General features: G+C 36.7%; 1 protein-coding gene and 1 pseudogene across 9 annotated transcripts in view; one reads left to right on the top strand and one right to left on the bottom strand.

Moving 5' to 3' along the window:
- The window catches only part of CTNNA3 (catenin alpha 3), a 1,640,794-nt gene that overhangs the window by 738,841 nt on the left and 876,063 nt on the right, over positions 1–25,890 (top strand). The gene's annotated exons all lie outside the window — the stretch shown is intronic.
- Positions 9,693–10,272, bottom strand: LOC113259097 (60S ribosomal protein L19-like; annotated as a pseudogene).

A 25,890-nucleotide genomic window follows, 5' to 3' on the forward strand; every position in this document is an offset into this window, starting at 1 on the left:
TGACCCAGTTCTTTCTGGATATTTTTTCCCACTTAGCAACAAATGAATTCTATGGTATTAACTGATAATGTGCTTAGAGTATTCACTTTCTCAGTGTACTTGAAATTTAATAGGTAACTGAAAACTGGAGAATAGTAAGGAGTCATTGAGAGGTAAATTTTATGTACATAGGTTGAGAAGCAAATATGAGAAAAGACTTGTTTTTGAAACATCCATCCTTGCTTCTCCTCAGCTTCTTCACCAAGGACTCTTTTCAGATTCAGTGATTTTATTTTTTAGCTACTAGTTTTTTTCCCTCATAATATGTCTGAATTTTGTTGAAATTTTCATCTTGCTATTTTAACTAAAGATTAATATTATATTCTCTCTCACTTTCCTACTTCTCTTATTAATATAGCATTAAATAAATAGTACTTAATTTCAGATGACTACGTAAGCGATGCTGCTGCTGGATTAAGTGGTGTACTGGATTATGTTTGCATTCTCATTCAACTTTTTGTTTTTCTTGCAGTTGGGAATTGTCCCTATTTTTTCTCTCTCCCTGTCTCTCAAATTTGTTTAGATTTTTTCTGTACGTAGTGCTAGGTGTTTTTCCCCATATTTTAAAAGATTCTTCAAGTGCTAAATTTTTCCAAACAGTCCATTCAGATAATGCTTTCCTTTTGCAGCACTCTATTTCTCTAGTATCTAGTATGAGCTGTATCTCATTATGGCTGTTAACCCAGTATTCCCCTTCTCCATTCGCCCCTTTCCTGGATCCCATATATCCGTTTTCTTAGTTTACCATTTATTTTGTTAAAACATATCCACTAGTAGATTTCTAAGAGGGGCATTTGATATAAAAATTCTGCGTCCGAATTTTTTTAGTTTATCCTAACTGATTAATAAATTGGCTGTATATAATTCACAATTGGAAATCATTTTCACTGAGAATCTTTTAGCCATTGGTTTACTGTCTTCTCACACTTAATCCTGATTGAATACTAGTTCCCTTAGGAGTGGGGGGGGGGCGGGGAACCTGTTGAGAACCAGGTTCTATTCCGATTCCCACTCCTTTGTGTATAATCTTTGGAAGCTTTTGTGATACTTTATTTTCTCTGGTATTTGGAAATTGTACAAGGATGTACTTTGATTTGGTCCTTTTGTCATAATTCATTGTGCTGAGTATTCAATGGACCTTTTAAATCTGGTGACTTTGTCCTTTGATTCTGTAAACATTTATTTATGTCTTTTATTTTAATTATCTCTCCCCATTTTCTCTGTTCTCTCTCTCTCACTCTGGAACTTTTATTGGGCAGATTTTGGATTTCCTGGATTGATTCTTTGTTGTTGTGGGTTTTTTCCTCCTATTTTTCCATCTCTTTATATTCTTGTCTTACTTTCAAGAGATTTCCTCAGCTTTATGTTACAATATTTTATCTATTTAATGAAAATTTAGACCAGGTGTCAGCAAACTATGGCACAGCCAAATCCAACAATGATGCTGTTGGGTCAAGTGGTGCAAATAAAGTTAAACTTTTGAAACTAAAGGAACACATTCATGCTTATCTGTTTATGCATTGTCTATGGATGCTTTCATTCATCAATGGCAGAGTTGAGAGGCTGTAAATCCTGTAAGCTTACAGTATTCGCCATGTATCTCTTCATAAAAAGAAGTTTGCTGATCTTCTACCTCCCCCAGTTTAGGTGATCCTATCTGTTCTTTCCAGGAGCTCTTTTTTGGTTCTCTTTTTCTCCTTCTTCATTGCATGCTGTTTTATTTCCATAACTGTGACATCTCTTTTTCACTCTAGGATATTATACAGAGTGTTTTGCTACTATATTCTTGGTGCAATGTCACTATTTCCTCTGAGATATTTAGTTTCTTTTGGTCTATTTCATGTTGGAAGCTTTTTTTCCAATGCTAAGTTTCTTGTGTGCTTACTCAGATTGAGTGAGGCACTAAAAGCTGAAAGTTCCTTGTGAATGGGCAGGGTTTTGGCTGTGGACTTTGTGGGAGCAAGATTTAACAAAAAGCTTGCCTTCTCACTGAGGAATCTCCAGATACATGAATATAGATGTTTCCCCCTGGAAACCCCCTGGAGGCTACCAGTGTTCTGGAGACAAAGCAGGAGAAAGGTGCTGAGGTCCCCAAGTTCATTATGTACATTCTCATTTAATTTTCCAATCCCGAGCTTCAGTTTCAGTGCTTTGCCTCATATACTTGGATCTAGCTTCTCATGTTTGGATTTACAGGAAAAAAAAATTTTTTTTCTCTGCTAGAAGAAATGAGTAGTAGTGTCTTAGTCAGCCCAGGCTGACTATATAACAAATATCATAGACTGGGTGGCTTACACAACAGAAACTTACTCTCACAGTTTTGGAGGCTGGAAGTCTGAGATCAGGTGCCAGCATATTTGGGTTCTTGGTGAGGTTCCTCCTCCTGGTTTGCAGATGGACACATACATGCTCTATCCTTTCACAGTGGAGAGAGAGCCCATCTCTCTTCTGTCTCTTCTTATAAGAGCACTAATCCCATTCATGAAAGCTCCACCTTCATGACCTAATTACTGCCCAAAGGCCCCACCTCCAAATACCATTATTTGGGTATTAGGGCTTCAACATATGAATTTGTGGTGGGAAGCAGGGGGGACACAAACATTCAGTCCATAGCAGATAGTCTCTTGGTTTCTTGGGGTGAAGATGGGGATCTGGCACTCTTCATGAATACTTTAAACTAGTCCCCATATTTTTAGTGACCCCTCTTTCTAGAGGCTCTGAAGACTTTGTTGCACAACATAGGGTCCCACTCCAGTAAGCACTTAGGTGTAGCTTTTTTGACTCGAATTATTTATAATATATTGTATGTTTTCCAAAATTTTATAGAAATCGTTCATCCATTCTTATCTCCCCTTTATCCTTATTTGTATTCGTTTGTTATTACATGAGTTTGAAGGGTGAAGATACAACAAAAGTGTACAATCTGTCATGTTTCAGATATGAATTTCTCATGACAGATTATAGGCATGCAGGTAATGACAGGGGGTGTGGGAATGTTTCTTTAAAAGAATGAGTTTACAATTTTATAATGAAATAAAGAGAATTACATAAAATTCTCTGAACTGAGTATATACCACTTTTTTATATCAAAATTTTAGTTTTGATTATCAATTATACTTTAGAATGAGTTTTCAAACTAAAAAATATATATTTTGCTCTTTTAAATGGCAGCTATTTATTTATGATCCAGGTTTGTATCTTCTGATAACTCAATGTGTGCCTATATTCAAAAACTAGTAATAGGTATCAAACCATCATATAAATTATTTCTCCTATTCATTGGCTATATTTAAGACCAGACTTTTTCTTAAAGGAAAGAACCTACATTATTAATTCTTAGTCTTTTTTCTCTTTATGGTATTAGTTAAAACCATGAAAATATTTTTGATTTGGTATATATAACTTTCAATCTTGGTATTTTCCTTTTGAGGTACTCTAGGTTTCTCTCTGGAGAAACCAAAATAATTAAACATGTCGTCACATGTTTAGGCCAATAGTACTAACTCTTAAGCTTTGTAGGTTTTCTAAAATACTTTTTAAAGACCTGAAATGTTTTATGTAATTCCAAGTGGCTTATAAGCTTTGCAAGTTAAACTTGGAAAATATTATAGTAATCCCAAGTAATAAAGATATAAAGGCTTAAAGAATCATAAATTGGAAAGAATTTTGAGATTATTTTGTTCAAACCACATTTTACATGTCAGAAAACTGAAATGCAGAAAGAAGAAGTAACTGGCTCTATTCATATATGACATGGGTATAGGAACTTTGTGTGCAACCTAGATCCTTTGGCTTTACTGTATTTTTTATAACTGTTCTGTTTTTCTTGAATCCAAACCAAAGTCTTTATATCATGTGAAAAACAATAGCAAATGTTAATAGATAGCTTTTTCCCTAGCCACAGATACATTTATCCAGACAACTAAAACTTAAAATCTGTTTTGTTAGATATAAATGAAAAATGTCATAAACTATTCTTTAAGTTTATTTCCTTTCCATTAAAAAAACAATGCATGTGAATTATAAAACATAAGAACCATGCTCTCACCATCTAAGGGCAATCCCTATTAGTATTTTGGCAACTATACATATTTTTTGTTAACTTGAACTTAACACATCACATTCCTTGAAGTGGGCAAAACAATTGTCTTAAAATCCTTCTACTGTTGGAAATTTAGTTTATGGAACAATCTTTATTGACGTTGAATCATTCAGACTCACCTTCCTTTAAGTCACTGCAATGCAAATTATTGGCTCTGAAAAGGAAATACATAACTAGTATTCTAATACACATGGTCTCTGTGCTATATGGCTAACATAATCTTCCAAATAGCAAGTTATCCCATGCCAGGGGATAAGGTAAAAAAAATATATATTGCTTCCTTCTTTTTTGAGATTTGATGAGTCTTTGGTGGAATGACATGAAGGTCAATTCCAGAATTGTCTGACTCTCTCCCTAAAACACTGCCACTGATTTGGTTATGTTATTGTTCTGCTTAAATCCTTTGAATAGCTCACTGTCACCTCTGGTCAAACAGCAGATTCATCCTTATGACACGTAAGGTTCTTCTGATTTGATTCATTTTGTTGTTAGATAAAGTCAAATAATCAGCTGTTGAGAAGAGCAAAAACTTTATTGGAAAGGGAAGTAGCTTCATTTCAGTGCCCACACTTTGCTGTTCGCCATTGGTATCACCTCTCCTGTGTTTACCTCTGTTCCGCCTTCAAGCTGTAGCTTATTTATAAGAGTTTGCTCCCTATGGAGTTGGCTTGCCATATTATCTTCAATGCCTACATGCTACTTCATGACCTTTTCAACTTCACTCCAAAGCAGCTCATTCTTCCAATCCTTTCAGTTTAAAATGGTAGAGAAGACAAGGTTGATCCTTATATACCATGCCACCTCATAGGTTGGGATCTGTCTTATGAGTTGGTTGTCTTTGAATTAAGTGATTACCTTGAGCCTAATAATATGTGATAGGGGGTCGGTTGAGGGTTATTGTGACGTTGGCAGGGCCATATTTTATAAGACTTGGTAGGTGCTTTGGGTGGGGCCAATTGCAGTTATGAAAGTGAATAAAACCTGATTCAAAGATCTTTTACTATTTGGTCCAAGTCAACACTTTGTCAATACTTCCATTCACTATTCAATATGCTGTGCAACCTATGATCTAGTCACACCAAAGTATTTATCATATTCTGAACAAGCCATGCTTTAATATGCCTTAAGTCACTGTTTATGCTATTCTCTCTTATAAGAATAGCCTTCCCTCACTATCTATCAGGTGAAATTGTCTATAAAATATATCTCGAATGTTATATTCTCCATAAAACCTTCTCTAGGGATTTGGTAACTTTCTCATTAGCACTTTTGGGTTATATACCATATACTATGACATATAAATACATTGTATTATAATCGTTTATATGTAAATTTCTTCCAATAGAATATCCTTTAAATTCAGAGATGGTAGAATCTCATTCATCTCTAAATATCTACTATTCATGGGTAATACATACTCAATATGTGTTTCGTGAAAGGAAAAAAATAAGGATGATTCAAGGGGAGATACTTCTATAATAAGAAAGAGTCTTTGGAAGGAGTCCCTGTAGCTGGTTCACAAGTCTGTGTTACCTAAGATATGCTCAAGTATAAGGGGAATGTATGTACTGAGTATGATGAATGTTCAAAATTTGGGTCAAACAGCCAAAGTACTGGTTTTTATTTTTCACCATTTGCCATCTCTAAGAAGTGTTGCAGATGAATTTTTATTGCCCCCTCATTCCCTTCCAACCTGAGAAATTTTACTCTGAGGGCACTTTCGTTTGTGTCTGACGGCAATGACCTTGTACTCACAGAAAAACAACTCCTCGTTTGGGGTTCTTTGTAACACATGAAGGAGTGGTTTGGAGACAAACTGTTTTATTTGGGGCTGGTTACTCCTTCTGTTTCTTACCTACAGTATTATTTCGGGGGGCTTTTTGCCTTAAGTGGGCTTTCATTAAGAACCTTACTGGAAGATCTGTAGCTTTTAAAAAAGGCTTACCAACAATGTCAAGAAGGCTGGCTTTAGAAGCTAACGTGAAGAAGCCTGACCTAGAGGACTGTTCGTAATCTGGCCCTTATGTGTGTAGTTTGTGCCAGTTCCCATTCTAGGTGTTAGAGGTAAAATTAAGAGAAAAGAAAAGACACATTTCTTCACTCATAGTATTTATAATCCAGGATGGCATACAGATAAATGACTTGTTACAATGTGGGTAGTGAGTGCTATCATGAGAAAGCATAGAGTGCTATGTGACTTCATAGAAATGGCACCTAGCCAGATTCATCTTAAAGGACGAGAACTGAATTAAGTCCCAGCGAAGAAAAACTGCACTGATAAAGGTGAATGATTACCAAAAATGAATGACTGATACATTTAGCTAGAGCGCTGGTGAGAGTACTTTCTTATTCATTTTGTGAGTTGTCAGCTTATTCTCAGCAGAATTGGTTTAGACAAGTTATGAAACTTAACCTAAGTAGTATTCAGCATGGCTTGCACCTCTGAGCAAACATCTATAACATTAGTCAATGAAAAACCAGGTAAGAATTACTGGTCAGTATCTTCAGAAATCCACTCAGGGCATCTTCGGAAATCTGCACTACCCTTTCCTCCTAAACATACGTTAAAACAGATGAGGTGCAATGGTGACAGCTTGGCTAAGATTCTTGTCCACAAATACTGTAACTTGACTGAGACAAATGTGGACCTGTTGTCAGAAATAATTGTATCTGGCAGCTTGTATGCTGTAAAAAACTGGCACGGAGTCGCATTGTCACTGTGGAGGCTTGAGGTCAAAGCAAAAGCACTTAAAGCCATTGTGAGAAGCAGTATACTGAAGGGAAAAGTTTTTATCTCATAATGCAAAATCAATATGGAATCCTGATCCAACTTTTTTTTGGTCTTTTCCCATGGGAAAATTTGGTGTCTTAGTCAGTTTACGCCAAGCAGCCTGCCATGTGACGTGCGCTAACTTCTTTCAGACTTTTCAATATCAGAATCAATTTGAGGCCATCAGATAGAGCTTCTAGCCAAGGCTTTCAAGCAGACAATTCCCAGATGTGCTATGTGTAGTGAAGCCAAGATAATGTTTTCTGGAATAATAATGTGACTTCTCTACAAAATGCATCCCTTATGGAAAAAAACAAAAACAAAAACAAAAAACTCATGTTGATGTTTTGAGATTGGCTTTAAAATGTTTAGTCAGTTTCTCTGATAACCTTCTCCTTGTCTACTCAATGACAAAGAACAATTTGGGTTCTTATTAATGTAATCATGTTATTTCATCAGCCTGAAAATAAGAATGAAGGAAACCTTCTCTTAACTAATCTTCTAGTGGTAGTGGCAAACATATTTCGATATGTGTTGGGGACAGATATTCTTTTTTTTTTTTTAAGATTCTTATTTATTTGTCAGAGAGAGGGAGAGAGAAAGAGAGAGAGAGGCACAGGGAGAAGCAGGCTCCCTGCTGAGCAAGGAGCCCGATGCAGATGCAGGGCTCGATCCCAGGACTCTGGGATCACGCCCTGAGCAGAAGGCAGACTCTTAACGACTGCACCCCCCAGGCGCCCCCCCAATAGATATTCTTAACTATTAGATTTTGATAGTGTTCTCTGAACTATAATTGATGATAGGATGAGTTGAAAATTTAAATCATGGTGCAAATTCATCAGATATATTAACCTCACAGTTCCTAATATGAATTATTGAGAGTTTCAAGGTGGGCAGGAACATAATACAGGTTTCTGTTTGTCTAAGATAGAAAACTTGTCGAAATATGGATTTCAGGAAACAAGTGAAAGTGTATCAGCACTTTCCTTTCAGTCCACAGCAATGATTTTTTAAAGAGACAAGAAAAATTATCCTTTATTTGTGTGTTATGGATTGCTGAAATATCCGAAATTATATTAGATTTGGTTGAAAATTAGATATTAGAATATTAGATATTAGATTGAAAAGTTATCGGGACTGGAAAGACCGAATAACCAGGAAAATTTAAAACTTGCATACACGAAAGCAATTACTTCCTATTTGTTTTCAAACCGATTATTGTTAATAAAACAGAAAAAAAATATTTGTAAGCTGGTTAAACAGAAAAAGTCTTGTAAATTATGAATTACTTCTGACTAAGCTTAAACTGTGTCTACAAGCTATACCAAGAAAGTAGAAACAAAAGCAGTAACGATAACAATACAAATGCTACTGAGGAATAGAATGTAGAGGTTTCTGGATTGGAAGCCTCAACAAGCTAAGTTAATCTGTGTATAAATTCAATGCAACATGATAAAAAACCTCAACAGAAATTTTTGTGTTTAATTCTGTGTTTTAATAATAGTTTTCATTTTAAAGCATTCTATTGTGTAAATTTCCAAACACATACAAAAGTAGAGAGAATAATGTAATGCAATGTAATGTATCCATCACCCAGTGTCAGTGTCTAAAATTATTAGCACCTGGCCAAACTTTACTTATTGATAATCCCACTTATCACTTCACCCTCATTTTGAAGCAAATACCAGACATCATATAATTCACCCATATGTAACTGTAAAAGATAAGTGCTCAAAAAAAAAGGTATTGCAAAAAATGTGTTGCTGTGATATTATCCCATTTTAGAAAGTTAGCAAAAATTTGATGACTTCGAATCAAATACCAATCAACATCAAATTCAATATGCATGCACACAACATGCATATATGTTTGGATTTTTTTTTTTTTTGAATCAGGATAGAAACTAGATCCTCACTTTGCATTTCATTAGTATACATCTAAAATTTCCTTTAAACTATAAACTCTCCCCTACATTTTTCCCTTGTACTTTATTTGTTTAAAAAACTAGGTTATTTGCCTTGTAGAATTTCTCACATTCTGTATTTTGCTGCATGCATCTTCATAATAACATTTACAAATTTCCTTGACCCCTATTTTCTATAAGCTATATATCTAGACATAGAGGTTTAATCAGATCCCAATTTGCTGTTTTGGCAAGAATACTTAATTCAGGTTGTTGGGTTCCTTCCATTGCATCACACTAAGGAACCCACAGTATCTAATATCTCTTTATTATGATGTTAAGATTGATCTATAGGTCTGTGTGTGATTGGCCTGATTCATCCATTATAAATTTAGTTCTTAATCTATTTTTCACCTGGTTAACTGTTACTGATGATTATAATATAAATATGTTTGTTCAATAGGTATTGCAAAACAGTAAGATTCTAATTCTATCATTCCTTTTCCATTAATTGGCTGGGATTTGTCTATAAAGAATAACCTTACTACATCATGTGTTTATGTTGAGGCATATACAGGAAGGGCAGAAAAAATGCCTAATTCTCCCACTTTAATTATCAGTTTTCAGAATAATATGTCAGTTCTCTAAAATTCTCTGGAGATGATTATTGTGTTGTTTTTCTGTATCATTATAACCTCATGGATCTTTTCATATTAGATATTTTTCCATCCCATGCAGTTGGCTTTCTTTGATCTTGAATTTATCTCATCATTGCCAATAGAAATCTTCCATTTTTTTTGAGTCAGATAAAGTTTTGTTTTATAGATTGACTGATCTGTGTGATTGCTGAAGCCACTCTGTATAGACAAAAGAGAGGGAGTTTTATTTCTTGGTCTCTTCCTCCTTGGACAGAGTCTTGATGATTTCTTCCTTCTTGGCCTGGAGCTGCTCTTCACGGTGCTTGATCTTAGCTCTGCCCACCTCAGCCTGGTCAGCCAGAAGCTTCTTGCGAGCCTAGTCTGCCTTCAGCTTGTGAATGTGTTCCATGAAAATCCGCTTGTTTTTAAACGCGTTACCCTTCACTTTCAGGTATAGCTGTGATACGTGTGGTGGTCAATCCTCTTAGATCCAAGTATCTTCTGTGCAGCAGGTACAGAATTCTCATCCTCCTCATCCAGGTGACCTTCTCAGGCTTTCGAGCATTGGCAGTCCCTTTTCTCTTACCGATGCCCATATGCCTGCCCTTCTGGCGGGCCATAGTGATGTCTGGCATCAAGCCCGGGAATGGACAGTCACAGGCTTCCGGATGTTCAGCCCATCTTTGATCACTTTCTGGACATGCCGATGGGAGTTGGCATTGGTGACTTCATTGTTCTCATTGGGGTCCAACCAGCTCTTCTTTTTGCCACTCAGGAGGATGCTGGAGGCAAGGGTCTTCTGAAGTCTGAGCATACTCATGGCTGCAGCCACAGCAGCAAAAGGAAAGACAGGCATCTCTTAAATTTTGTTCCCAAGTCCTTTTGAAATGATCCCTGTAGGCACTGATGCATCCTCACTTTTTCATAGGACAAGCAGGCCCAGAATCTTCTTTTCTATTTCTGCCCGAACCAGGAAATAACCAGGTCTCTAAGGCATCTTGTACCTTTTGTGGGAAACAGTGTTCCTAGTCCATAATTTGGCCACTGGTGAAGCTCATTGCTACTTAACTGGTCACTGTTTCTGGCCTTTTCTGCAGAAAAATTTTAGAAGAGGAATACTTTATGTTTATATTGATATTTCCAAGTGTTCCATATTTCCAATTCAAATTTCAGTATGGGGTTTTGTCTGTAATTCTTACATCTAATATATTTAGCTCTTTTCTCTTAAACTAAAAATCTTTGTTCCCTATGACTGTAAACACTATAAGAATAACTTTAGAATTAAAGAACAGTCATATTATTCACAACATGATTAATAAAAACAATGTAAGATTTTTTAAAGTTCTTAGGTTATGCTCCTTAAAAATAATTTATGCATGATTAAGATATTAATTAATACACAGTTATATTCTCTTGTTTGATTTTGCTTTTCATTTTTATGGAATTTTTTTAGTTTGAATTAACTTTGTTTAATGATTACTTAAAACATTATTATAGTTTCAAAGTCAAAACCTCAAAGTAAAGCACATTTGGAAAACTCTAGCTTCTCTACCTTGTCCCTCACTCCTGGATGTCACCATTTTTATTAGTTTTTGGTTTATCTTTCCTTTCTTTTTAAAATATGTATAGGTATAACACTATATGTATATTCCTGTTTCTCCTTTGTTTGATAAAAGGTAGCATACTATAAATGCTAGTAATATTCCTCATTCTTTTTACACAGCACCTAAAAGTCATGGCACCCTTTGTGGAGCAACATGCAATATTTACATTTGGTTTTTAAAATAAAAAAAAATAAGTATCTTGTGCTAAACTTGTTCCTGCTGTATGTTATTGTGACAGTGCCTAGCAGGTGTGGTTCTAGTGCTTTACCTGTGCTGCCTTCCTTGATCCTCATGACTTATAAGGAAGTGATTGTGCTATCTCCATTTCTTATTGAGGAAAAGAAGGCATAAAGAGATGAAATGACTTTACCAGGGTTTGTAGTAAATAGGCAGCGCTGGATTCACACCTAGGCAGCCTGACTCCAGGGTCAATGCAGTTAATCACTCTATCCTACTGCCTGCCTCTCCCAGAATATAGAAAAAGAAAGAAAGAAACAGAAGGAGATAATACAGTTGAAGAAAACATACGGAAGGACACTTTATATTAAGAAATTTTTAGCCATTAACATTTTCCCCACTTAATGAACAAATCTTATTTGGTTTTAGTGACAATACATTTTGATCTACTTCACAAAATTTTTGAATATTCTTTAAGGACACGGTTGAAGATTCGTTGATACCCAATGCTAGACAGGTGAGGTACCTGAAGTCTTGGAAGAGGCAGGAGGTACATCAGGTTGATAATAAGTAGGAGCTGCAACTCTTGTCTCCTGTCTGGTACAATAAAGTGTGAGAGTTGAAGCAGAGCTCTGGGGCCTTTGAGACCCAAAGTAACCAGTGGTCGCTCTGAAGACATCATGTTGAATTTTAGACCCTTCTAAGCCTGAAGAAGGCTGAATCTAGTTCTGACCATGCATTAGCATACCTACTTCTAAACAGGTCATCCTCACTTGCTTTTTCCTTTCACTCTTCCCTCTACAGCCCTCACAGATGGTGTAGTTCTATTGAAATATGGCTGCTCATTGGACTACTAATTTTATTGTGAATTTCTTGGTGGGTTTTTTTTTTTTTTTCGGTATTTACCAAGGCACTGATCATTTTTCTAATCTTCTTGCAAATGAGAAGTCTACTGTATATACATGTAGTATTTGAAAATACCCGCTTCAAGGGAAAAAAATTTAAAAATTTGATGCCACTGTTAATTGGCTTCAATTATATATAAAAAGTAGAAACTGCTGAATCCTATGCCTTTCTTTTCCTTGTTGAGATTACTATGCTTTAAAAAAATCTGCATTAAACTCGGAAATGGAAACAAACTGAAAAATATTATCAGAAAAATAATTTTGGATGTCCTAATTAAAATATGAATCCACACAAATATGGAGATAAAACTAGTTTTTCAGTTACTCTCTAAGTAGGATCCTACATTTGAATGTTTTATTTTTATTATCTACTTAGTTTTTTAATTTTCTAGTGATAAAAATCTTTTGTTTATACTATATTAACTTGCTGTTGTTTTATATGTTTTTATGTTTTTTCTTGTGTCTGTTTTTTAAGATTTATTTATTTGAGAGAGAGAGAGAAAGCGACCGAGCACGAGCGGGGGGAAGGGCAGAGGGAGAAAAGCAGACTTCCTGCTGAGTGCAGAGCCCTATGTGGGGCTCAATCTCAAGGCCCCAAGACCATGACTTGAGCTGAAACCGAGTCGTATGCTTAACTGATTGAGCCACCCAGGAGTGCCTTCTTGTGTCTTTTTTTTTTTTTTTTAAGATTTTATTTATTTATTTGACAGAGAGAGAGAGACAGCCAGTGAGAGAGGGAACACAAGCAGGGGGAGTGGGAGAGGAAGAAGCAGGCTCCCAGGAGAGGTGCCTGATGTGGAGCTCGATCCTAGGACTCTAGGATCACGCTCTGAGCCGAAGCAGACGCTTAATGACTGAGCCACCCAGGCGCCGCCTTCTCGTGTCTTTTTAATAAGTTTTTAAAAATCTCATCTATGTAGAAATAAGCTTAACTTAAGTTGGACATTGTATAATATTTATCTGTTTTTGAGGGGAAAGGTGAAGGAAGTGAAATTTGCAAAATAGAATAAACACTCATATGTGCATATATGGAACACCTACTGCTTTGCCCATAGTGTTAGATACAAAGAATATAAGGATGAGTAAGATAGCATTGCTACTGGAAGAAACCTACCAATTTTTTCTTTCTGCCTCTGCCAGAGGGCCCTTTAGAACTTAGTTTTGATTGGCTATGATTCTTTAGGCAATACCTATAACAAATCAGAAGAACTTAATATATAGTCTTACAGAAAAATAATTGTAGAGTATTTCATTCAGTACTAAAATGATCCATCTTGTATTAAATTCTAGCATATTAGATCTCCCCTAATTTCCTTTCCATTGTTTTTTTGGATAGAGTAAACTTAATCCTCTCATCTTATCCCAGAGGTCTTACTCTTCTTTGCCTTTATCATTATCCCACTTACTACCAGCTAGTAAGTACAAGTCTCTGTAATTATCTTGCAGTTACAAGTATGAGTTCCTGTCAGGCATATTGATTATGATTTTTATTTCTCTACAGTGCTTGTTTCTAATTCTGTTCACTTGGTTTTCTACTTTGAAATTTTGCTGCCTATAATATTCTCTTGGCCATCTCCTCTAGAAAGTTTGCACATTAAATTGTGCTTCAGAATCATTTCATTAAATTCCTTTTATTGATGATCTCCTGGTTGTTAGGGTGGTTACATGCAGTTATTTGGAACAATCTAAAAGAACCCAGAGGGCCCAAAGTAGCTATTCCTATTAAAATACACCTTCTCATTGGGAACCCCTTGTTAAATAGTTTACTTACTCTCCTGTGTAAGCACACAACCAGTGCAAGCAATGAAAAGGTATAGGGCATCTTGAATACTTCTGAATTTCAAATTATTTTCTGATGTCTTTTCAAATCTTCCTGTAAAGCTTTGTGAAGCTTTTTTACGATAGAAAACTGCATGCAAGCACCCAAGGGTCAGGCCTTTCCTAACCTAAGCTTAATGGCTTTGCTGTGTGAGCTAAGATCATTTATAAAAATCACAGAAGAGCAGATTCATCTGTTACCATATATAGTAAGATCTCAAAGAGACAACTCAACATGACAGTTGAGGGGACTTGCAATTGAGAGAAAGGGGGGGAAAAAGCCATGAGCAGAGTTGAGAGCCATGTAATTATTCTCATTCACACTGTGACTAGCTTTAAAGTGATTTATTCAAAATGGTTACCCATGTACTCTTAGTCACCTCCTTTCTTGACTACGTCCTAATTCTGATTTTGGCATTTGTCTATAGAATATATTTGTTCTGCCTCTTGAAAGAGAATTGTGCTGCGTTTTCAGTAGTGTTTAAATCAGTTAATCATATTTCCCAATTATCCCATAACATTAGTTATTTGAATTTCAAGTTGCAGCGTTCTTAGAGAAAGCTTAATATCTTCATTACAGTCATGGTTAGCTAATTAGCATCCTGAATGCTGCAGTTTAACCCAGGATGACACTATTTCTGGCTTGAATGATACGTTGAGTTTTATTATTTAAAAATTGTAATGATATTTAAAAATATCATTGTTGAATTCTACTTAATAAGAAACCTCCTTGAAAGTGTCCAGACACCATATAAATGCATTACAGTTCTCATCTATTGGTTTATAAATAAACACACCCTTGAATGTTCTCCGAAAGAGTAATGCGATTTACAATATAGTTAATGAAAATTAAGCTATATTGGTTTTCCTGGAGGAAAATTGCACTGCATAATTAATTTTAAAAATCACTGCTTATTTCTTCAGTTTGTTGAGAAAGAAGAAACAGATTCAAAATAATAAAGCTAAGAGTACACATTGCATTTTGACATTGTCTTTAATTAAAAGATCAGTGCCTCAGAAACAGTTTTATCTTGTTTGAGTTGCCATTTTAGTTGCCATTGTACTTAAGACTTTTTTTCTCCTTTCCTTAAATAAGCATTCTCATCTTTTAAATACAAGATATAAAGGAGCTGCAATTATTTCTGTTATTAAAATAAGTATCTTGCAATTTTACTAATTTTAACCTTTAGGTTTTGATATTTTAATTTAGTGATTATTATACAGTGTACACAGCCATGAATCAACGTAAGTGAGAGAGGTGAAGTGATGTGCGCTCAGTTACATGTAGGGCAATGGCAGAACTGGTACTAAAACTCAGGCTTTTGAGTTTCCAGTCTAGTGCTTTTTCCCTTATCTGGACTTTTGGTGCCTTGTGATCGCTTGATTTGTGGTAGCATAGCCCAGAAAATATACATTCAAGGTTCCTCCCTGCCTGTCCATGGCCTGATAGCTCATTTCATTTTAGCACTCAATAATATTCCATTGCCTGGGGTGCCTCGTTGGCTCAGTTAGTAGAACATGTGATTCTTGATCTCGGGGTCATGAACTCAAGCCCATGTGGGTTGTAGAGATTACTTTAAAAAAATCATATTCCATTGTCTGGATGCACCACAGTTTATCCATTTACCTACTGAAGAACATCTTGGTTGCTTCTGGGTTTTGGAAATTACGAATAAAGCGATTATAAAATCCATGTGCAAGTTTTTGAATGGAGATAAGTTTTCCATGCCTTTAGGTAAGGAGTGAGATTTCTGGATTGTGTCATATGGAAAGAGTATGTTTAATTTTGTAAGAAACTGGCAAAGTTTTCCAAAGTCTGTACCATTTTGCATTCCCTCCAGCAATGAATGAGCATTCCTGTTTGCCCCACATCCTCACCAACATTTGGTGTCATCAGCATTCTGGATTTTGATCATGCTAATAGATGTGTGGTGGTATCTCATTGTTGTTTTAATTTGCCTTTCCCTGATGACATGTGATGTGGAGCATGCCATCTTTTCCACAGTAACCTTTTAACAAAGTCATTCCCTTCTTAAAATTCATCATTGACTCCCCATTGCTTTTGAAAAACAGACTCTGTGATGGCCTGGACAGTTTGCATGACTTGGCACATGTATAGTTACCTCATCTTGTATTAGGTGTATATTGTTGCTATAACAAATTGCTACAAGCTACGCATACTTAAACACAGTGCTTAAAACAACATGTTTCTTAGTGTTCTCATAAGTCAGAAGTCCAACATGGGTCTCACTGGACTAAGGTCAAGGTGTCAAGAGGACTGTGTTCATTTTGAGGTTCCAGAGAAGGATCTTTCCTGTTGCTTAAGGGTGCACAATCAAGTCCACAGGATTGTAGGACTAAATGTCTTTATTTCCTTGCTGGCTGTCATCCAGGGGCCACCCTTAGTTTCTTGGTGCCTCTCTCTAGTTCTTGTACATGGACCTCTACACCTCAGAACCAGCAAGAGGGCATCTATCCTTTTCAGGCTTTCATCTCTCTAACCTTTCTTCCATAGTCACATCTCTCTTTGACCACAACCTGGAACCACTTTTAAGGACTTGAGTGATCAAATTAGCCCCACCTGTATAACACAGGATGATCTTCCTATCTCAGGATCTGTAACTTTAATGACATCTGCAAAATACCCTTTGCCATGGGTTCACATATTCCAGAGCATGTAAGAATTTTTAGAGGGCCATGATTCTGCTTATCACACATCTCATATTACCTTGATGACCATCTCTAACCACAGTGGCTTCCTTTCTGTCCTCAAACCTGTGAAGCACTTCCCTACCTCAGTTACATTGAATTTCCTGGGCCTTACTCCTTGGATTTCTTCTTCTGACTCTTTGCTTGGTAGTAGACTTAGTCAAAGTTGGTTCTGAAAGTAGGTCCAACTGAAATCATAAATAGGAATATGGTGAATTGAAGGTATGAGAATTTGGGAAGAACAGAAACTGTAGACAAGCTATTGAGTCTGACAAGTATGTTGGTAATACAATTTCTCAAACCTACATGTTTGGACTGTTAGCCCAGGTCCCTGATGTAATGGAAGAGGACAAGTTTTGGGCATGTGAATTTTTTTTTTATTCAATCAATATTCACTCTTGTATTGGGGTAAGAAAAAAGTACATAAGGGTTTATCAAAAGTAATCATGAAACTGCATTTGCATTCTTCTTCTCTAATGCTAGGTCTTTTGTTTTAGCCGAGGGGTTAGTAGGCTACTGATTTTGAAACAGAATCACACAAAGAAAGAAGGCATTGCTTATAAGAGAGGATAAAAACAAAAGATATCTTCCCACCTAAAGATGAGCTCTTAAGTGTCAATCTTGATCTTTTTGCATGGAGAGTGAGCAAATATATATTGCATAATTGTTAACTAGCGAGCCAGTAGAGCGTATAGAATAGAACCAGTGGTGTGACAGACTCCATAGATATCCATCACCTGGTATTAGAAAATGCAGTACAGCACTTAGAAATGTCATCGCTATTTTCAGCTCAACATTATTTGGGACTGGTGAATCAGTTAATCAATCAAAGTCTCTCTTTTAAAACACTGTAGTTTTTTTGTTTTTTTTTAAAGATAAACCAATCTGCTTCAGGATTTCAAGTTTGATGGATTGAAGAAGTTACATTCTGGTAAAGGGAAGTCCTGCACTTCATTTCATTTCTTCACATTAGCTAAGGAAAATGTTGTATCTCAAGATATGACCTGACACATAACAATGGAATGAGCAGTCTAAAATGGGATATGATTTGGAATTAAGAAAATGGGATGCAGTGTGGAAGAGGATGAAATATTACAATGAATCCTAGCCTTTCTGTAAAATCTAGTTACTAACTGCTTGCACTTGTTAAGGCTGTTGATTGTTAAGGGCGTTGGCAGAAGAAAAGTGAATCAGGTGGATCTGAGAGTGGTATTTAACATGTTGAGGGAGAATCCATGAGCAGGTGGTGATGAGGAAGACACTGATATTCACTGGAGATGGGAATGTAGGCAGAGTGAAGCAGTACCTTGCTTCTGAAGACCTAAAACACAGAATTTAACAGAAGGGTCCAAGTATCAGGAGTGGGATCAAGATGACAGCTGAACTTGGGGATGGGGTGAAATACCTGAATGCAAAACCAACTAACCGTAAGGTTGATTTGATATTCAGTCACAGATCATTGAGCCAGAGCTGCTTCTGTGAGTCCATCTTTGATGAGATCATAACAGGATTTATCATAGTGAGATTATTGAAATTATAAACAGAGGTTAAGGAGCCCAGATACAGGGAGATGAAAACATTATTACAGAATATTCTCCAAAACTTGGGGCTTTAAATTTTTTTTTTTTACTCATTTCTATCCCCCTCTGCTTTCCAATCCTACTTTTTAATCAACTTTTGTCCCTTTTCTTTCTCTTCTTTGGTTCATGGGCAAACAGGATTAGAGGCTGAGGGTATAGGGGTGGTAAGGAAAATAAGGGAAACTTCTTTCTGTTTTTAACCTTTGGGAAATCCTGCCACAGACATTTCTATATATTTTTGAACTGGGAACGTTACAAATGATCATCAAGTGAAGAAAGTCATTTTATCCAGTTGGGCAAACAGATTGGATTATCAGTCACTGGTGTGATCAATTTATTTTCTTAAGGAAACACAAGGTATCTGTCCTTTATAGCATCAGCTGTGACACCAGAGGTGCATTACAAAGAATCTCCCCAAATTATTTCCTTTATTTCCTTCTTCTATCCTTTATTCAGCAGTTTTTTAAAATTTGTACTGAATGCACAAGAGGGCTAAAGTACAACTTTTTCTTGGTGCAGAGACTTCCCACCCAGTTGGCATCTTTATTATAAGAACAATTACCTGGGGAGGTGGTTTACTGGCAAGAACAAAATCAGTATATCCTATTATCTCCCAGTGTTTCCCTAACAGACTCTCTAGGACATAGTATATGGAATTCAGAGGGGGCTTGAGTATAGTATTAGGACATTCTGAAAACCTGAACAAGGAAAATTGAAAAATTGAACCTCAAACCTCTGTATCTCTTTGTAGTAGATAAAGTTGCTTATCAAGATGTAATAATGTAAATAACATTCTGCCTTAAGGTAAATAGGTAAAGGGATATTTTATAAATTATTAGTCTTAGAATAGTGCAGTCCAAATTAATAACATCACAGCATCATGACCTGTCTTATTAAACTATATAAATAGAGGGGTGCCTGGCTGGTTCAGTCAGTTAAGTGTCTGCCTTTGGCTCAGGTCATGATCCCAGGATCCTGGGATCCAGCCCCACTTCAGGCTCCCTGCTCAGCTGGGAGTCTGCTTCTCCCTCTCCCTCTGCCACTCCCCCTGCTTGGGCACTCTTTCTCTCTCTGTGTTAAATAAATAAAATCTTAAAAAAAAAAGCAACTATGTAAATAGCAAAAGGACTCTACTTGACCTTGCATGATGCATTATTGCTTTAGGTGCTTGGGTGCCTTTTAGTATGTCATATGGAGTGCTGTCAAACTCTGTAATAACCTGGGAAAATGAATTCACTCTCAAACCAGTACTTTTATTCTTTCCTTTGTAAAAGAGTTATTGTAAACACTTTATGACACACCTCCTTGCCTTTTCTTTACCCCAGCCCCTTCCCATGTCCTTATATAGTTAACCAGTGCCCTCCTGGTATTTCTGGGTGCTCAAGATTATTTACTTTTATGCATCATTGAGCCCCATAATCTGGATTTTTTACTATTTGTCTTCCTTATTTTTTTTCTGTATGAGTTATCCATTGCTGTATAACAGCTGTAAAACCTAGAGGCTTAAAATAATACACATTTATTATCTCATAGTTTCTGTGGATCGGGAGTTGGGGGTAGCTTAGCTCGGTGTTTCTGGCTCAGGATCTCTCAGGAGGTTGCCATCAAGCTGTTGATGGAGGTTGGAGTCATGTGAAGGCTTGACTGGGGCTGGGATATCTTCTTCCAAGACGGCTCACAAATGTGGCTCTTGGCCGGAGGCCTTCTGATAGGACAGCTGGCTTTTCCCAGAGTGAGTGATGCCTTTTATCACTGAGTCTTGGAATTCATACACCATCACTTCTTCTATATTCTATTCATTGGAAGAAAGTCACTAGATTCAGCTCACTGTCAAAGAAAGGAAAATCAAGCTGTCTTGATGGGAGGAGTATCAAATAATTGGTGGGCATATTTTAAAACCATCACATCTCCCACAACCCACCTATGTCTTCGGTTCACCTGTCTCATGTCTTATGGCTTTTTTTAGCTCAAGGTGAAACTACTAATAATTGAGGGTAATTGTGTTTAAATATTTAGTTCCTTTGGGCCACATAGTATAAAAATTAAAAAAGCATACAGCCAGTTCATATTGTGGCTCTGCCATTAACTGATTATATGACTTTGGAAAAGTCATTTAACCTTTATAAACCTCACTTTCATCAACTGTTAAATGGGGATTTTGGTATCTACCCTGCAAAATGTAATAGAATAGAAGTCATGCAGGTAAAGCAACTAAAACAGAGTTTTCCATGTAACAGGTTCACAACTGGTAGCTATAATAACAGCAACACTGATTATTATGGTAGCCATTACATTGTATTTGGGAACCCTGTATTTTGATGACCTTAGCAAAACTCAAAGAAATTTATAAATGGTGGAAATCACTGTGCAAATGGGTATGAAGCAATATAATATTATCAGAGTTCTCCTCGGCCCAAAGGCTCACCTCCATCCCCCCACTCAGCTGGTGCCTCAGTGATCCCACCCAGAGGCTTCAGTGTATCTTAGTCAAAATGTCAGTCAGTGTAGGGTCCTGTCTCTGTGCCCCTACCCTACTGCCTATGAGCTATGTAGTCTTAGGCAAACTTTTCAACCTTTTAAGTCATCTTTCCTCATATATAAATTTAGGGATACTTATTCCCTTTTTGCAGCACAGTGAATCAGTTGTAGTAGAAACAACAGTGGCTCACAGACTGATATTTCCTTTTGTTTAAGTCAGTGGTTCCAAAATGGGCTGTTCATTGACGTCCCCAGGAACACTTTAAAAAATCCTGATGCCTGGTTTCCATCCCAGAGATCTCGATTTAATTGTTCTTGAGGCTATGTGGTACCTACCCATTTGTGATTTTAAAATCTTCCTAGGTATTTCTAATGTGTTAATATGTTATGCTGGTTTAGGTTGATAATTTTATCTCTTACATCAATCATCAGCCCAAATGGTCTAAATTAATTAGATTACAGTTAAAATAGTCTAAAACCACTTATTTGGATCTTATCTATGCTTTGATCTTTCGTTTTTGTTTTTCCTCTTGATAAATAGTTTTAGTTTTCTCAGTATACATTTGACCCATTTGTTTTGTGCTTCCTGATTTTATTATTCTTGCTTTGCCCAAACCCCCAAGTCCCTTGTGATAAGGTCATATATTCTACTTTTTAAAATAAGAAAGGAATAAGCAAGTATAAATTCATGTTGTTGCTTTTAGATAGATTATTCTTCCAGCAGGAAAGATGACACCATGTTGCTTTGGTGGAAGTAGATGGGCATCCTGCATGCTTCGTAAGAGCCATTGATGAATGGTGTCATTGGCACACTGGACTACGTATTGGCAATAGTGCACACACAACAGATGGAGCTGAGTGTAGGCAGTCAAGTGTTCAAGCTCTGTCTCTGAATTGACTAATGGCTTTGATGGCAGAAATTCAAGGCCAAAGCACCAGGATGCCAGTCTTTGTGTTGTATTGAATGCCTGCAATTAAAGCTATGAGACCACTCCCTTTCTGTTCTAACTCAAACATAATTAATTTTGAATTAAAACAAATAGTTTCCATGACCACATGAGGTACATTTTAGGTTTGGCTCATCAGGATTCGTGTAATGACATCTCCACCCCTTGGTTAGTCCCCACAAAAGACCCCTAAGAAGCCAGTTTAAAATGCCATCCAAAGTGGCATGTTGCTGTTAAATATTTTGATATGTATAGGGCATTTTCATATCCGTGTCCTATGTAGAGAATTCGTAGGTGTCCTGTTGGAAAATGCCAGTGACCTAATGTAGCATAGAATCAGTATGGGCATTTGGCACTTGTCCACAGCTCTAAGAAGGTCATTTGTCAGGGCTTTCGGAACTATTTCAGGCCAGGTCTTATCTAAAATAAAGATACGGTTCAAGGTGTAGTTTTCAGATGAAAGTTTGTAATCATACCGTATCTGGTTATTGTTCTCATAATTAGCTCTACTGGTTAAAGCTCAGTCCTAATACATCCAAGATTGTGGATTTAGTTTCCATGTGGTTTATTTAGCTTTATTCTATCTCATTATCATAGATTGTTCTTCTAATCCTGCTAGGAGCCTTGCAAGTGTTTTTTCTCTGAAAAAAAATGTATATAATTACTTCTAGATTTTGTATGCCAATACTCTGCATTCCCTACGTTGGAAGACAATGTAACTCAGATTACTTGACGGCATATGTGGACACCAGCATATGATCTTGAGTAAATTGGAACTGAGTGTAAACTTTCTCTTGGGTCATTTTCACCCTGTTTGCTTCCTTTTAGAGACTTCAAAAGTAAAAATATTCATGAGTATTAGAACAGGGTAATTATAATGAACTGACTAGTGGTTTCATTGAATACATGGAAACAAATGAAAATAAAAACACAATGGTCCAAAGCCTTTGGGATACAGCAAAAGCAGTCATAAGAAGGAAGCATATAGCAATACAGGCCTACCCCAAGAAGCAAGAAAGATCTCAAATATACAACCTATCCTTACACCTAAAGGGGCTAGAGAAAGAACAACAAATGAAGCCTAAAGCCAGCAGATGAAGGAAAATAATAAAGATCAGAGCAGAAATAAATGACATAGAAACTAAAAAAACAAGAGAACACATCAATGAAACTAGGAGCTGGTTCTTTGGAAAAATTAATAAAATTGATAAACTCCTAGCCAGACTTATCAAAAAGGAAAGAAAGGGACTCAAATAAATAAACTCACAAATGAGAGAGGAGAAATGATAACCAACAGAAATACAGTTGTAAGAGAATATTATGAAAAACTATATGCCAACAAATTGGACAATCTGGAAGAAATGGATAAATTCCTAGAAACATATAAATTACCAAAACTGAAACAGGAGGAAATAGAAAACAGACTGATAACCAGCAAAGAAATTGAGTCAGTAATCAAAAATCTCCCAACAAACAAAAGTCCAGGACCACGTGGCTTCATAGAGGAATTCTACCGACATTTCAAGAAGAGTTAATATCTATTCTTCTCAAACTATTCGAAAAAGCAGAAAAGGGAGGAAATCTTCCAGATTCATCCCATAAAGCCAACATTACCCAGATACCAAAACCAGATAAAGACTCCACTAACAAAGAGAACCACAGGCCAATATCCCTGATGAACATAGATGCAAAAATTCTCAACATTCTAGCACATCAAATCCAATGTACATTAAAAAAACATTCACCATGATCAAGTGGGATTTATTCCTGGTGGCAAGGGGGGTTCAGTATTCACTAATCAATCAACCACATTAATAAAAGAAAGGATAAAAACCATATGATCCTTTTAATAGAGGCAGAAAAAGCATTTCACAAAGTACAACATCCACTCATGATAAAAACCCTCAACAAAGTAGGGTTATAGGGAACATAACTCAACATAATAAAGGCTGTATACAAAAGACCCACAGCTAATGTCATCATCAGTGGAGAAAAACAGAGATTTTCCTTTAAGGTCAAGAGCAAGACAAGATGTCCAGTCTCACCACTGTCATTTAACATAGTACTGGAAGTCCTAGCCTCAGCAATCAGACCACACAAAGAAATAGGAAGCATTCAAATTGGCAAGAAAGAAGTCAGTCTTTCACTATTTGCAGGTGACAGGATACTCTATATAGAAAATCTTTAAATTTAATGTGTTAGTGCCATTATTAAATTCACTGGCAAATTCTGGCCCATACCTACTTTTAGGTTTGCTTCCAAGACCAGGGTCCTCAAAGTCCCTGAGCACAGCTATCAATTCTGACACAGTTATCTTGGTATTAGTAAGAGGAGATGAGGCTCTGTTTGATTAACGAACCCTAACACATCAATAGCTTAACATGTACAAGTTTTACTCATGCAAAGTCTGCTGTCTTCTCAGTGGCTCTCCAGGACACTTTCCTTGAGAATTGACTTAGGGAGATAACCTGCTACCATTTTGTGAAGCTATCGCCTCAACATGTAACTCCTTGGTCCCTACAGCAGGGAAAAGAGAGAGACCTCCCAAGCTTACACATCCTCTACTTCCAGCTCATAGTTTGGAACTCACTTGGGAACGGGTGCCCGGGAAGAGGAGGATGAAAGAAAACCTGGTAAGCACAGAACACACGTTGCCACACTGTCACTTCATTCTCTTCATTTCCTTTCTCTGAGCTTCACCTCATATTTCATTGCTTGCAGGTGTCTCCAAACTAGTCTTCTTGGCTTTGGTGCCTGGTGTCTTCAGTACATTCTCAACATTGCTGCCAGAGCCATCCTATAACAGTGCTTTCATCATATCAGTTCTCTGCTACAGTAATTTCAACAGACGCTCTCCATTACTTAAAACACAGTCCAAATTCCTCAGTGTGTGTCATATAAGACTTTACAGTTTGGCTCCAGGCTACATTCCTAAGCTTACCACTGTGCTTCTCCAACACGAACACTCAACTTGAATTCTCAACTCCACCCATACTCATGGTCTCCTAAATACACCTTGCCCATATCTACCTCTGCATGATTATTTTCACTATTTCTTCTACCTCTATCTGTCCCTGAAGTGTTTCTGGCCCAGGGACCTAAAGCAATTGCTTTCTCTCTGCTTTATTCCCATTTCATCTACTATTTGTGTCATTCAGCTAGCTTGGGCATTGCCGACTGGCATCATTACTTAACTTCTCATGGGCATTTGTCTTTTCTATTAGATAATTTGCAAACAGGAGCTGTATCTATTCCTGCATATCCCAAAGATCTCAGAAAAATGCTAAAAACAGTCATGTATGGTAACATTTGTTGAGAAGAATGAGTGCCTGAATGATTGAGTAGGGAGCCCTAATTTGCTTTATGTGATCCATAAGCTCTGGTTTCATGTAGTGGTTTATTAACATTGCAATGGGATCTGTATTCTTATTTCTAGTACATGTGGACAGCACAGGATCTCTGGTTTAGAGGTCTTAAGATGAATATTGCAATTCCTAACTTTTGCTTGGTTTTATATAAATGAAGTTTTAAATTGTCTTCTTTAGTGACCCAGGAAAGCTCATGGTTCTTGGTAGGGAATGTTTGGTTTTGGATTCTGCTTTATAGCAATGTATTACTATCATGATTAGGAAGTGACTACACAGTTAAGAATGCAAAGCTTTGGAGCCAGACAGCTTTGGGTTCAAATTATAGAACCTACACCATGTGACTGTGTGCTTTGGGGATTCACCTTCTCTGCTGAGTTTCCATAAAATGGTTATAACATCTTCCTCCATCACAGAACTGCTGAAATGATGAAATGACATAGTCTCCAAGATACTCAGCACAGAGCCTGATGGAGTTATTGCTCAAAAATGGTTAATTCTACCACTAATATTTATGCTATTTAAGAAGATATAAATATCACTTTATTTGAGTCTAAAAAGCAACATTGTTTTTGTTATTTATCTCCCTGGATTTTTTTTTTCTTTTTTCTTTTCTTTTTCTTTTCTTTTCTATTCTTTTCTTTTCTTTTTTCTTTTCTTTTCTTTTCTTTTTTTAAGACTTAATTTATTTGAGAGAGAGAGAGCCCAAGCAGGGGGAGTGGCAGAGAGAGAGGGAGAAGAATGCTCCCTGCTGAGCGAGGAGTCTGACCCTGGGGCTAGATCCCAGGACCCTGAGATTATGACCTGAGCTGAGGGCAGACAGACACTCAACCGATTAAGCCACCCAGGTGCCCT

Source organism: Ursus arctos, unplaced genomic scaffold (genome assembly GCF_023065955.2).
Source record: "Ursus arctos isolate Adak ecotype North America unplaced genomic scaffold, UrsArc2.0 scaffold_7, whole genome shotgun sequence".
In the NCBI taxonomy this organism is placed as follows: Eukaryota; Metazoa; Chordata; class Mammalia; order Carnivora; family Ursidae; genus Ursus; species Ursus arctos.